At 34.8% G+C, this 13,853-nt stretch overlaps 1 protein-coding gene across 1 annotated transcript in view; it reads left to right on the top strand.

Moving 5' to 3' along the window:
* Positions 1-13,853, top strand: part of SGCZ (sarcoglycan zeta) — a 215,784-nt gene that overhangs the window by 181,659 nt on the left and 20,272 nt on the right. The window lies entirely within an intron of this gene.

The raw sequence follows: 13,853 nt of genomic DNA, 5'->3' as shown, positions 1-13,853 counted from the left end.
GCTCTTCACTGTAATTTTATTTATGGTTGGAACATCCTTCTGCTGTTGCAGGAAGGACACACGTTCTATATGAAGGTTCAGGAGCACAGCCATGGAACTAGGTAACCAGTACATGCTTTCTTGGATTGCTCTCATGACTTTCAGTATACACCTCCTGTGACACACAAGAAGTGCAGCAGTTCTTCATCTGTACTTCACGTAACTCCTTTGCAGGGGCTTCGTGCAGCATAATCCTTTAAAGTTCTCAACCCACCCACATGACTTCGACCATCACAGGTTGACCACTGCTGTTATTTACACATTTAATTCTTTACTCTGAGAAAGCTTTTGTTTGTTTGGAAAGTTCTCATTAAGATGAGCACAAATCTTTGGGTAAACTTCACTACCTACTACCACTGTTGTTCCTCAGTCTTCTGTTCACCGCCAAACCAGTTTTTCTCAACAGTCCGTTCTCCAGGGGGAGATCTCTCAGTGATCCTATCAATAGACTGAATCAAGGTAAGTGGGTGCAAACATATTTTCTCATTTCTTGAGTTCTAGCTAGACTCAACGCAGCACAAATGGACTTGAAAGGGCTAATTGTACCAATATAGCTCACAGTCTGATTGAATTTGCCTGACTCTTAGCAGAGCTTATTAGGTTGGATTCTGCTGTCTGATAATGCATCTAAATCAGATCAAATATCTGACTCAGAAACATATCCTCAGCAAATCTTCCTTTCCTTCCTCTTCCTTCTTCCTGTCCTTTCTTGTAAGCAATCCCTGAAGCTTTCCATGCGAATTTCCAAGACAAGAGCCAGAATATCCTCCTTGCAATTGCTGTCCCTGTCAACTGCTTCAGACCTCAGCTAGTCAGCTGACAGCTAGTCACTTTCTTTAAGGAATTCATCTCTCTCTTCTCTTATTCTTTGTCAAAGTGTAATTCCTAGGTTTTGGTGCTTCTTTGTTATTGTAATTAATCTAGATGAGAGGAACATTTCAGTGGCAGTGGTATTATAGTGATCGGACTGATCTAACATCCTCTGATAGCCTAGATCCTCTAAATGTACAACTGTCACCAAACTTAGACAAATTTCTAGCAACAGATCTAATATGCTTTCTGTAAATTGTGCTCTTCTGCACAAGTGTGTGTTTCCATTTGTGAAACCTCTTGGAACAAAATGAATTTCTCTTGTATTTAGTTGTGTTTGAATTTTAGTAAATAATTTCTGATCTGTACTTTAGTTATGATCACTTTGTTTTGACTTGTTAGGGTTTGAAATCCAAACTGTTTTGATGTACATGAGATGTATGCTTGTTTCTTTATTGGATCAGCTTAAACTTTGAAATCCAATTGCCTGTGCAAAACTTGTCATTCCAAACCCAACATCTATTTTGCCATACTTGTTTTGAAAACACTACTATAACAACCGTTCTTGTAAGTATACTCATTCTTTAGAAGTTCGCTGAAAGAAAATTTAAAACAGGTGGTGCCTCCTCTCTATCCTCACCAACTCCCATCAATTGAAACTGTTATCTTACAGCATGAGATCAATGTAGAGTTTGCCTTTTAACTGAATAGAGACTGCAATCAACTCTGAAAGAAGAAAGAACTAAATTGACCCTTAAGTTCACCAAAGCCAAGTACTTAGGCTAGACTCATCAATAAAGAAGTTATTATTTTCACAGTTCCCCTTCTGTCTTTTTGAAAGCAGCAATTAATGCTATAGATTGCTTATATAAATATTTTTTTCTCACTCTTGCTGAATCATTTTTATTGCCTTATTGATTTGCGTACGTATTTTCCAGAGTTACATTGTCCAGCTCCTCAGTTTGAATTGGTATGGACACTAGCCAAGCATCCCAGCCTTAATCCTACAAAGCACTTAAATGTGTGCTTGAATTTTGGTCCCATGGGTTGTACCACTGAAGCTAACGCTTAAAATGAAAAGCTTTGCAAGACTGAAATAAGAAATTGTTTCTTAGAATCTGGGACAATGAGCTTCTTACTAAATCACTAGGTTTTCCTCCTTTTACTAATTATTATCTCCATTATTTATTAATTTATAAATAATTTAGGAAAGACCTTTTCCTGTTCAGTTTTTAATTACCTTGGAGAAAATTTATTTTTTACTTAGGTGCTTATAAATGGATCTGCTTTCACTGGAATGTATTTTATGCCCGATGCATTTCTAAATTTTCATTATTTCATCTTCATGACATTCATCGTGTCATTTTTAATTTTTATTTTTCTTCCAAAAGTTTTAAATCTTTACTGTTTCATGCTGTACAATTGTACATAACACAGTGTGCAATTGATATTTTATTTTTTTCTGAGTGCTCCCCTTCTGGCTATATTAACTTTTTTTTWAAAAAAAAACTTCAACTAAGGTACAGAGAATTGGAATATTTCACTCCAAAGCTCAGAAATCAGTGCTATTTTAGCAATACAGACTTTTTGATACCATTGGCAAATCCTGACATAATGAAGTATAGTGCCGTTTTGATGAGGTGGGCATTTCTAGATCGGATACTGAGCAAAGTCAGTGCCAAACTGCAGTGATTTGAAACAAAAATCAGCACTACAAAGCATTGCCATTTTGCAGGACTCACAAAATAGCATTAGCATTGTGTGAGTAGAAGAACACACACAAATGTGTTTGGTTTTGATGATATTTTGGCAAACTAAAGCATGCATGGTTAACCACAGTGACATTTTCAAGTAATATTATAGAGCTACCCTTTCATCTTACTGAACTGAGAATGGAAATAATTTGTTTTGGCCAAAATACTGACATGTGCCCTTTATTTCTTTCTGTGTACATTTCCTATTTGCACTGGGTGTTTCCCACACTTCTGTTGTAGAAAGTAGTCACTCTGGTATGTGTTTTTCAACTACACTTTTAAGTAGGGCTTTATAGAGTGGAAGGAAGCTGGGAATGCTGTGTGAATAAGCAGATTTAATTGCAAGCAGGAGTAGGATGAACAAACTGCAACAAGGTGAAGCATCTAGACCCCTCATCTTTCAGAAATCATCTTGCCGTGGGCATTAGCAAACACTAAAACCTCGAAGTGTCCTGTTGGTATACGTTACTTTCCAAGCTAAACTCAAGTGCATATGTGTACTATCAACTTCAGTGTTTTGATACATGAAGGAATACTTGTATTGATTTCATCAAGAATAATATAGTAATATTACTAGTATTATCAGCATTGGGTAGAGTGGGATGTGTTTGTCTAGGTGATGCAACTTAGAAAAGGCTGGGTTTTGTAGAAAAGGTGGTTGGGTTTTGTAGAACTGCCCTTTAGCAAATGTCTAGGTATGTCTGAACTTCAGTTTCCAKTGAAAGTAATAGCAGGTTTGTGAAGCATTTGAAATCTGTTCTGCAAACACCATAGGAAAAAAAAGTGCTGCAAATCATAGATCTGAGCATGCACACAAATGCCTTTCAAATCTTCTCAGCAGCTTTTCTCCTTTTCAAATGCCAAAATGTCATTTAGCTCAAATGGGGACTTTTCCCTGAAGTCATGATCATTCTAAACCAATCTGATACATAAAGTGTGATAAAAGTGACAGCATATAGTATAGGTTACATCACTTACAGTGTAACTAGAAATAGAGCTTTTTCATGTCCTTTATCTGTATCTCTGTCTGCAAGGCAAGCATATTGCAACAGTCAAAGGTTTAGATACAGCCCTAAGTAAAGCTTTCAAGGTTGGTACCTGGGTGCCACACACCCAACAACAAGGTGGACCAAAACTCAATCAAGCCCAATAGAGCGCTCAGATCACTTGGTAACTCCTTTTACTTATTTATGGCCAAAAGCATTAGGTGGGGTTAGTAGTTACATCTGAAAGTGTTTATCTCAATATCACTGTCTTCTCATTAAACACTGAAGTGGGGARGGGGGAGTCTCTTTTTAAATGTTTATTCTCCTGTCATGCAAACCAGCTACCTTATTTTCTGTTTTTATATCATAGTGGCATTACCTAATGATGACTTTCTTTTTAAATCTCTTTTTATACTCTCAGTATGGAGTTTAAGGGGAAAAAACAAAACAAAAAAAAAAAAACAGTTAAAGCCTGCTGTACAGAGAGAGTATTTATCAGCAAGCTGGTTTTGTGCTTGAGCTGTCAGGATTGTTCCAGGTTTTTAATAGTTACAATTTTTTCTTCTTCTTACTGCAATTCTTGGCATTCTCTCCCCAGTTTGAATCTAGGTTTAGGATGAAAGCAGAAGATGATTTAGTGTTCTTGAATTTAAGTTTTTAACGAAAGCAGACTTTTCTTTGTGCCAACAAAAGTAATAGTAACTCCAAAAAAATTGTTTTTACAAAGCATGATGTGAGAATGTGAGAATTAGGATAGATAAGGAAAGGAACTTTTAAGACAAAACAAGGAAATTGTCAGAGGGAATATCCTGCTGAAAAACACAAAACATTACTTATAGTACTAAAGCATCTGAAGGGCAGAGGGAGACTTAAGGAGCAGAGGAATTGAATTTAAAAGAAATATGGCATTTTGAGCGCTTTAAGAATGTAAGGACAAAGGTCTTTCTGAATAAGAATCTATTTAGTAAAAGTTAAAAGCATCATGGTAGTTTGTTAACTGGATAATATAGAAGAAAATGTCTTAAATTTGATCCGAAGAACAGGAAAACAACTCAGGTTTTCTTTTATGTCCTTAAATCTGTCTCTGCACCCAGTAAGGTCCTTTGTTGACAACTGGACTATAAGAAATACATTCTTTCTATATTATTAGCTTTAAAATGCTAYGGCATATAATGAGATTTCAAGACAACTGTCAAACTGCAAGATGTTCTGCTTCCTAAACATGGCCATCCTAGTGGATGAACGTAGTGCTCACTGTTCTCTTCTGAAAGCACTGGAATATAATGCARTGTAGGGTCAAAGAGGACATGAACTGACCCATTTTTTCAGGCTTCTGATCAACACAAAGTTTTAAAGCCTTATTGGGGTAATTTTAATCTGACACTACTTAGAGTACAACCATACAACAGAAAGCAGTAAAACCTAGGCTGTCTTACAGTGAATATATAACATATTGTAATMTATTGTAATCTATTGCAGCATAGTATAATAGATTGCAGCAGTGACCAGACTGGGGCTTTTGTGACATGTGACTKCTTGTATCTCATAAACATTGTAAAAAGAAAAAAGACTAGAAAGTCTAGTCTACACTTATTCTGCATGACTCATAGCAGAGCTGGACTCATTTGCTGGATAATCTGAATTTTGGTTGCAGTCTGATTCCTTTCAGTGCCCTTGCTGACAGAGGAGTGATTGTTGAGACCAGAGCTGAAAAATTCTCCTGTAGCCTCTCTTGAGAACGTAGTGGGAGATCTGGCAGAAAGTTATAAATCCTCTTCCTGTAGCCTCTTCAAAGGATGTAGCATCTCTCTTGTTCTTGGCTGCAAGAGCMTTTGAGTCTTATTTTGGCAAAAGACTTGCATTTTGGCCAACCTTAGCAATTTGTAATATGCTATCATATTTTCTCCTTTAGTGCAGGTAATATGCTATTTTTAATAATGACCATTAATACAGATAGGCACCTGCAGGTAGGCACACATTTGCTTATATGACTGTTGCTAGTTTAGATTCACTGCAGTTTTTTACGTGGAAATACAACTATGTCCATTTTGTTCCTGAACTAAGAGGCTTCCTTCACAGTGGTGCTGACTCAAAGGTAGGGATATTCCTAAGTAGCTGCTGTTCGTTTACCTTTCATCTCACAGCTTTGCAATTTCTATTTAGAGTGCAGTAAACACTTACCTAAATCAGCCATTTTCCTTTCCTTTTGTGTTGTACTGAGGTTTGAATATGCTGTTCTCATTTTGGTAATTTACTTCCAGACATCAGAGAAAAACAGAATATTAATAMAGAGCAGGAATAAAAAGACAGTCAGAATAGGTGATAATTAAGTAGTGGTGATATCAAATAGAAACTTTTAAATAATCATGTGAATAACTGATTTTATAGCTTCATTTCATTGCTCATATCTACATAAAAATTATGACTTTCAGTAATTGRAGTACTAAATTTTTTGTTTTATTTCAGGCTATTAGGCAGCCAAAAGTGTTATATCAATACATTTCCATTTCAGTCTGATAGAAAWTTAGTTTTTTTTCTTATTTGCATTTCTTCTTGAGCTCAAAGATACCTGAAGACATTTTTACAGTGACATTTTTTATACATACTCTATATTCATGTGATGGACCTTTCTATAAGTATGGGTTTCAGTGCCCTCTACTGGATGCACACATGAATTTATGTAAATGCTGATTATAATTTATCGACTGCATGTTAATTCCTATGCAGTGCAGGTGCTAGAGTAGAGCTATTTCAAAAATCTCAGTAATAACATTACTGCTTTGTGGTTACAGTAATCGTAAAGTGGATAGATATAAAGCACACATTCTCCCAGGGAAGCTTCCTTTCAAGGATGTCCCTTGGTGTGTTTTATAGAGCCAGTCTCTTAGATGGTTAAGAACCAGATTTTCTGTTTGTTGTATGCRAGTCACAAAATAATGACATTTGAAGTTGCATTCACCTTCTGCAGAATATATTCCAAAATCTTGAGACTGAGTATATGAAATTCTTACCTTAGAAAACATAACCTTGCATTTTAGTAGATCCAGACTTGTACACTCCACCTTGGACTCCACCTTGGCAATCACTTCTACAGTCTCAGACAAAAAAGAGTGCAGTGTTTGTGATCTCCCTGTAGAGAAAGGTCCAGATGCAAGTGCGACTGCAAAGACCTGCCAGATGACACTCCAGGTTCTGTACCTGGAATGAGATAAGAACTCCACAGAAAGAAAATATCCTGTGTCTGCAAAAGCACTTTGTTTATGGCAAACATTTGAGTGCTCTTTAAAGAATCTTAGCTTAGTTTCAGTGCTCTTCTGGACTTAGTATATCTGAAAGATTGTCTCACATATTGAATTCTCCCTGACAAATCTGTTACTGGGCAGCACTGAAACTAACTTAAAATGAAAATTTCCTTCTGGTTGAATGCAAGGATTTCAAATTTGCAGATCTTAAGTGTTGTCATAATTCACACTTTTTCTATACAAACAAAAACTTTCTTTCTCTAGTCAAAACATTCTAATTGTAAAGGTGTATCCTCAGATGCCAGAAAAGAAGACAGTTGTGACCAGGAACACATATATTGACTTGATGAATATAGTTTTTCAGCAGTAGAAAATGAYAACCCAAAAATCATCTGAAAGAACTTTATCATTTTATGCACTTCTTACATGGAAAGAGCTAAGATGAGAGAGAGACAGGCAAAGTTTGGGAACACAAAATAGAATTGTGCATTTGATCATATATCTCTATCAGATATGACATAAATTGCCACTAAAACCCATATAAGACACTCTGTGAATCAGTTTTAACGGTAAGGGTGTCTTAGATGATTTCCAGTATCGTTCAACTGGAATTTCCAAACAAGTTTTCCCAAGTTAGGTAGCAGAATTCAAAGAAATCAATTACAGACCAGATATCTGAGGTAAATATTTTAAAGTACTTAGGTTAGGCAAATTGTTACTGTCAGACCAGTAGCTAACTAAACTCTAGGGATGCCTGTTTCTCTTTTTTTTTTTTTTTTTTTGTCTATAGATAAAATATAAATAATTTATACTGTTACCTTAGGCAACTAATGAGAAGTCTAAACTTAGCAGAGGAACTACTGAAAAATTGTTCTGTAGTTGTGACTTCTGAAAATAAAGCCATTTAGTTATGGAATATGCAGCTCATAGGCAAACATTCTTTTATTACAAATATTAGTGCTTTATGAAGCAAATTAGATAGAAATTTGCAGCTATGTTGTGTATATAAGCARCTCATTGAAGTAATCTTTGTTATGGAATTTTTAGAGCATATCAAAACGGGCTATTACCACTACCTGCTTTTGACATTATATGAGAAATTTTCTCATTCTTACCTTTTTCCCCTTGAGAGTCAAACTCTTTTCTGTAGTCTTACAACAAGCCATTTGGTTTTATAAAAAGCCAAAATGGTTTAATATGAAATATTGTGGTAATTAGCACTGATTTTTGAGGGGTTTGTTTTTGTTTTATACCTGGGAACTCCAAGTTCATGTGCCATACTTTCAAATCTCAGGTGAGTCTCCTGGTTAGGGAAGTACTGACTGATTTTGAGATGGTCCCTTTATTCATTGATTTGCTTGCTTTTCATCAGGATTTCTATTTTGTAGCTGATTCATTAGAGCTAAAACCTAGGTATTCCAAGTCTTACAGTTATTTTCTCCAAAGTGAAAGTATAGACCCCTTTTTTAAGGGGTCTATAAAGACAAAAGCAGTCCATGACCCCTACTACTAGAATGCATTTTTTTTTTGAATGTAGGCTAGACAATTTCTGCTGCATGTTCCTCTGATGTGAACCAAGAATCACTTACATGATCACTTTATTTACAGTGGTAAGTAAAACCCAAATGTAGACTATCATATATCTCTCTGAAGAGAAATGGATGACAGTTTGAAGGAATTATTTAATGTGAAATTTAAATGTAAGCATTAAGTCTAGTTATATATCTAGCTCTTGTAACTTTTCAGGGAGACTATGAACGCAAGCAGAAAATTGTTGTTGTTAATCATTTTTACCTGTATGTGCATCTCTATCTGTCATATATCCTGAGGGAAAGCAGTTGAAGATGTTATGGAAATTATTTTTATAATCTTCTTGTGCTTAGTAAAATCTCAATATATTTTTTAGTTTCATTCAAGTTTTTAAGAAATATTCAATTTTAACAGGGTTTTTTAATAGTTTTATTTCAATATGTTGACTTTTGTTCATCCTAGCAGAGCCATTTAGAGTAGCCATTTCCTATGATTAGTTTAATTATATTACTAAGTCCAAATTTTACTCATTTGGATTTGCTTTTTCAGCATATTAGGATCATATAAAATGGTGGTCAAATAAAGTTTTTGGATATTCAAACAACTAARCATAATGGAACACTTAGAAGTAATCCAGCTTCACTTGCACTGCAATATCACTGCATTGCATTGCAGCAGGGGTCTGAACTGCCCACCATTAAACGATGAAGTTTCCAATGTTTGTGCTGCATACATGATAAGATGCTGGTCTTTGATTTAGTAAGGATATSATACAGAAAATGTAATGAATCTAAATCACTCCTTTCACAATTTATTTTTTAATAATGGTCTTCAGTTCCATGCTTTATTTTTCAAGTAAATAGCTGCATCTAGATAGGATGTACTACAGCTTTTTACCTATAATATGCCTTCAGAATGGCCTCATGAATAGCACACCTTAAACATTAATCATTTAGCTTTAGGCTTATTTCTGCTGAAGGACCTAATGAGCTTTGAACTCAGGGAACCTTGCCAATCTATATTTAATTTCATTTTAGTTAGGTACACTTCCATAGGAAAAATCTGGTTTCATTATGCCCTTTTAGCTCAAGCTACCTACCTGAATTTCAAGGCATTTATTAAAACTGAAGGCCTTGAAAAGCTGGGTAATCCACAGGTGGGCCAGAAGCTGCCTTCTGGCTATCTTGGGCTTCTAATCAATCCAAAGTAGGTCTTAGCAGTGAGCCTTTTAAAAAAGAAGCAAGAAACTTTCTTTCTTTCTTTCTTTCTTTCTTTCTTGCTTGCTTGCTTGCTTGTCTTTTTGTGGTTATTAATCTGGCAGATGAAAATTTCTGGTTTTAGTCTGGCATTAATCAACTCTTCCAAGGTCTTTGTGTGAAACAATGGCTACCTAATCACCCAAAGGCACTTTGAAACATTTGCTGGGTGCACATCATTTGAGAATTAAGCTTTTCTATGACAAGTAAACTTTTAGCACACAAAGTCAATGATTTCAAGGACCCTGCAATGGTAAAGCAATCTTGATTAATTACTCATATTTCACAGTGAAAGTTGTGAGTGCTTCAACTTAGTAAGGAATTTGCAGTGGGTAAAATTTCAAGCTTCAGACATGATAAAGATTTTATGAACTCTTTAAATTCTGGAGCTCAGAGGAYGAACTGGCATTACATTCCAATACTTGCATGATCTTAATACATCATACTTCGGAAAAACCTAGGGAAAAGTAGAGGCAGTAAGATTCAGCTGTGCTCATGACACTGAAATGCTATATAATTCTGTGCCTCTCAAAATGCAATGCAATTGTCAGAAATAGTGCATAGTTCATTTGGGGTGCTTTTCTTTTAGCAAGAGAGAGAGCAGAACAGTGCTAATGTTTGGTTGTTTTTTTCACAGCAAAAAGTTTAATTAGTTTTTGCTTCCTGGTCTATTAACTCGTCATCATGAATTCTTGTGAAAAAAAAATAGCTCCTACATTCAGTAAGTTCAGATGCTGGTCTCTTCATGCTATCCTGTTATTAAGTCACTAAAATCTACTAGTGTTCTTCTATTAAATTAACAAAGAATGGTTTGCTTTTATATAGTTGATGAAGGTTCCTCTGGGTGCACATACTTAAACAATATGATCCACTACCAAACACAAACACTGTACTTCCATTATTTTTATTTTATGAAACTTGTTATTTTCCAAAGGCTGGATTTCRGTAACACTAAATTGTGCAGAATTTACAGCAGTTTGAATAGTCTGAATTTTCAATTTCAACAGCACACAGTTTGAGAATCTATGACTAGTTTATATTTGTCCTGAAAGGATGGCTTTGGTTTGTGCTGTTTTTCATTAAAAAAAAGTACATTTTAAGGGTATTTTGAATTAAAGAGATTTCTCTGTCTTTATGGAATTGGACTTATGGCCTTTTTGCCTTACTCATGCCACTTCCTGAGGGTTCTCCAGYAAACTCTATGGAGACTATTATTCTTTGACCAGTATTTGTCTTCCCAAATGCTTCTTTCTTAGCAAGTCTCTACTGCAGTTAACTCATTCTGTGCCACTGGAAGCTGGAACTGGAGGTAGGAGTAGTTTTATTCAGTTACAGTTACAGTTTTACATCCTTTTCACGTACTGAATGCCCTTGCTATTTTCTTTCCTCTGAAAGGTTCACTTTTTATAGCTATCCATTCTAACTCATATTTCTTTGAATTCAGTTCCCTAACTACTGCCTTTTGAGTTGTACTTGAAAGGGCTAGAAGGTTCAAGTCTTCTTTTTTCTATTCGTTCATCTCTGCYTAGAATTTCCCTCTCTCAAAGTAGGTCGTAGTTAAAATCTGTAAATCAGTGAACACAGTTAATATGTTTTTGTCTTATTTCTGTGAAAAGTAATCGTTTTAACATTGTAAGCAACTATATAGCTACAATGCATTTTTTTCATTATACACATATGCACCTAAAAAAAGTCACGCTTGTCACTTTGAATCCTGCTTTATATTGATCAGAATGCATATTAACAAATAAGGGTGTTTCTAACACCATGCAGCACTGAGTAACACAGTTTAAGCTCTCATTAATGTGCTACAGATTTACATATAGTCAATTAAAAAATTAAAAATGCATTTCTGCAGTTTCTCTTCTATTATGTGTTTTTAAGTATGCTGATCCATACTTTTCCTTGCTATACAAGTCTTTTTCATTTTCCTTGATCTTGCTGTTTTACTGCTGGAAACATATCAGTAAATTCTGACTTGCTGCTCTTTTTCTACTTGCTTCCTAAATGAAAGATAGTTATTAGTCGCTGCATTTCTTCTACTACAGAGAAAAAAGGATAAAAGAGGTTCTTGAACTTTCCTTGTGGATCGTGTAGCGTATTTTAAAGATAAAACAATTACCACAAAAACTGCTAAGCTTTCACTTTTGGAGGAGTTTAAGCAAGAAAAAATGTGCAGGATTATAGCTTCAAACAACAAAGGGAAAATGCATTTTTTTTCATTTTAATTGTATATTATTTAATTGTAACAAATTGTTCTTAATTCTACCTGCTATGATTTCCATTTTTGAACAAGTTATATCCATGTGAAAGCCCTTCRTTCATCTATTCTGTCTTTCATTTCCTCTCTTTCCTTTTCTGTGTAAGGGAAAAATGCTCATTTGACTTTTTAAATAAATGTTGCTGAAAGTAAAGAAAATATTAATCTTGGTTTAGAGCTAGCTGTCATTTATATTTTATTGTCATTCTTTGCCCAAAATTATCTTCAGCACCTCTGACTTAGTTTAATATCTAACCCATATTAGAGAGGTGTTTTATACATTAATTCTGCTCTTTCAAAGACAACATTTGTTGTCTTCTCAAAAGTAGGGACTGACTATTCTCCATCGTTCTCAGGTATTTTCATCTTCAAATCCCATTTCCACCTTCACAAATAAACAAATAAATAAACAAGAGCTCTTGGCCTTGAAAGTATTTGATTTTACTGGTGAAGGAGATGAAGTGGCTCTGGAAGCATAGACTTTGAGGCATGGTTTTCAGCTCTACTAGAATTTCTTGCACACCACAAGAAATAATAGAGAGGGATAAGATTTCRGTTTTGAGTTACAGAATTTTTGGCTCTACAGACACAATTTTGGCTATTTCTGTCTCTTAAAGGTGATAGACTTGCAAAGGGATACCAGATTTAAAAAGCAGAATCCACCTGACATCTCTGTGAATAGATAAAAAAGGTATGCTGCTTTTGCCTTCTGGTAGTTCTTCATAGCACTAAGCAAAGCTTAGATATGGAAAGCAGTTTCTCCTACAGTTGGTTTCTTGTGACATCTCCAAAGCAGCGATTGTAATGCAATCAAGAAATTGTTTTCAGCATGCTGTACTAAGATAATTGCAGTGTTTATAGGTTTCTGGAAATAAAAAACAGGTACATTACTTGCTGTCCTTAGAAACTCCGTCTTCCTCCTGTTGGTACCCCATACCAGTCCAGTATTTTACAGTGACTAGATGTGCCAATCCATTCATCCATCCATCCATGAAAACAGTTTAGACTACTACCAGAATGCCTGTTTTACATATTAATTTAATTTGATGATTAGTTAATTTTATTGGCTATTCCTAGGCACTTATGTTCAAGACAATTTTCTCTTTGAATTTGTAAAATGTTAGTGTAAAATATGGTATTAATGGTATAGATCAATTAACTAATTGACTAAAATATCTAAAATGCTTGTGAAATATTTAAATACTGTATTTTATTTTTAAAAATAAAGCAATTTAAGTAATCCATCTCATGTGCTGACCACTTTTTTTTGCACAGGTTCATTTTTAATTTTATACAAAATACATGGCTCAAAAAGCAAGAAAGATTTCTGTCCTTAAAATACAGCAGTTAAACCCAGAGTGAGTAGTAATCAACTCTAATTATCTCAGACAGTTTCTTCAATCTTAGTCCTAGTAATAGAAGGTAAATTACTTCTTTTGGATGTATCTTTATCATTTAGTTCTTTATTTTTTACTATCAGTTTTCCAGTAAAAAGTCTTTCCCACAATAGTTYTAGTTTAATTACCACTTGCGCAGTAAACAGTCTTTAAAGACTGAAAATAAAAGCTTATAGGCACATAACAACTAAAGTAAGTTTTACACAAGTGGAAGAGAAAAGAAGATTATGGAACTATACAAAAGCACTAAACAATAATAGACATGAGTATAAGGATGAAGGAAAGGAAAGGAAAGGAAAGGAAAAGAAAGGAAAGGAAAGGAAAGGAAAGGAGAAAAGAATGCAGAAGCTCTAAAATGTCTAATAATATAGGTAGGATACTGCTCTCTGTTAATTGTAAAACTGGTAATATAAGTGGTAAGGTACTTAGTCCTTGTGTCTGAGTTGAAAAATGCTGATTTTATAGTGCTAGGTGCCAGTGTATTGAGTTTTCAGTCATTTTAGCAAAGGAAATGCTTGCTTTAATCAGCCTTTATTAATTGTTGTTCTTTTTCTTTAGTCTCTTTAAGATATCTTTACA

This window comes from Nothoprocta perdicaria, unplaced genomic scaffold (assembly GCF_003342845.1).
Source record: "Nothoprocta perdicaria isolate Ctin4 unplaced genomic scaffold, notPer1 scaffold_13, whole genome shotgun sequence".
In the NCBI taxonomy this organism is placed as follows: domain Eukaryota; kingdom Metazoa; phylum Chordata; class Aves; order Tinamiformes; family Tinamidae; genus Nothoprocta; species Nothoprocta perdicaria.
The sequence above is the reverse complement of the archived record's forward strand: the minus strand, read 5'-3'. Positions and strand labels throughout refer to the sequence as shown.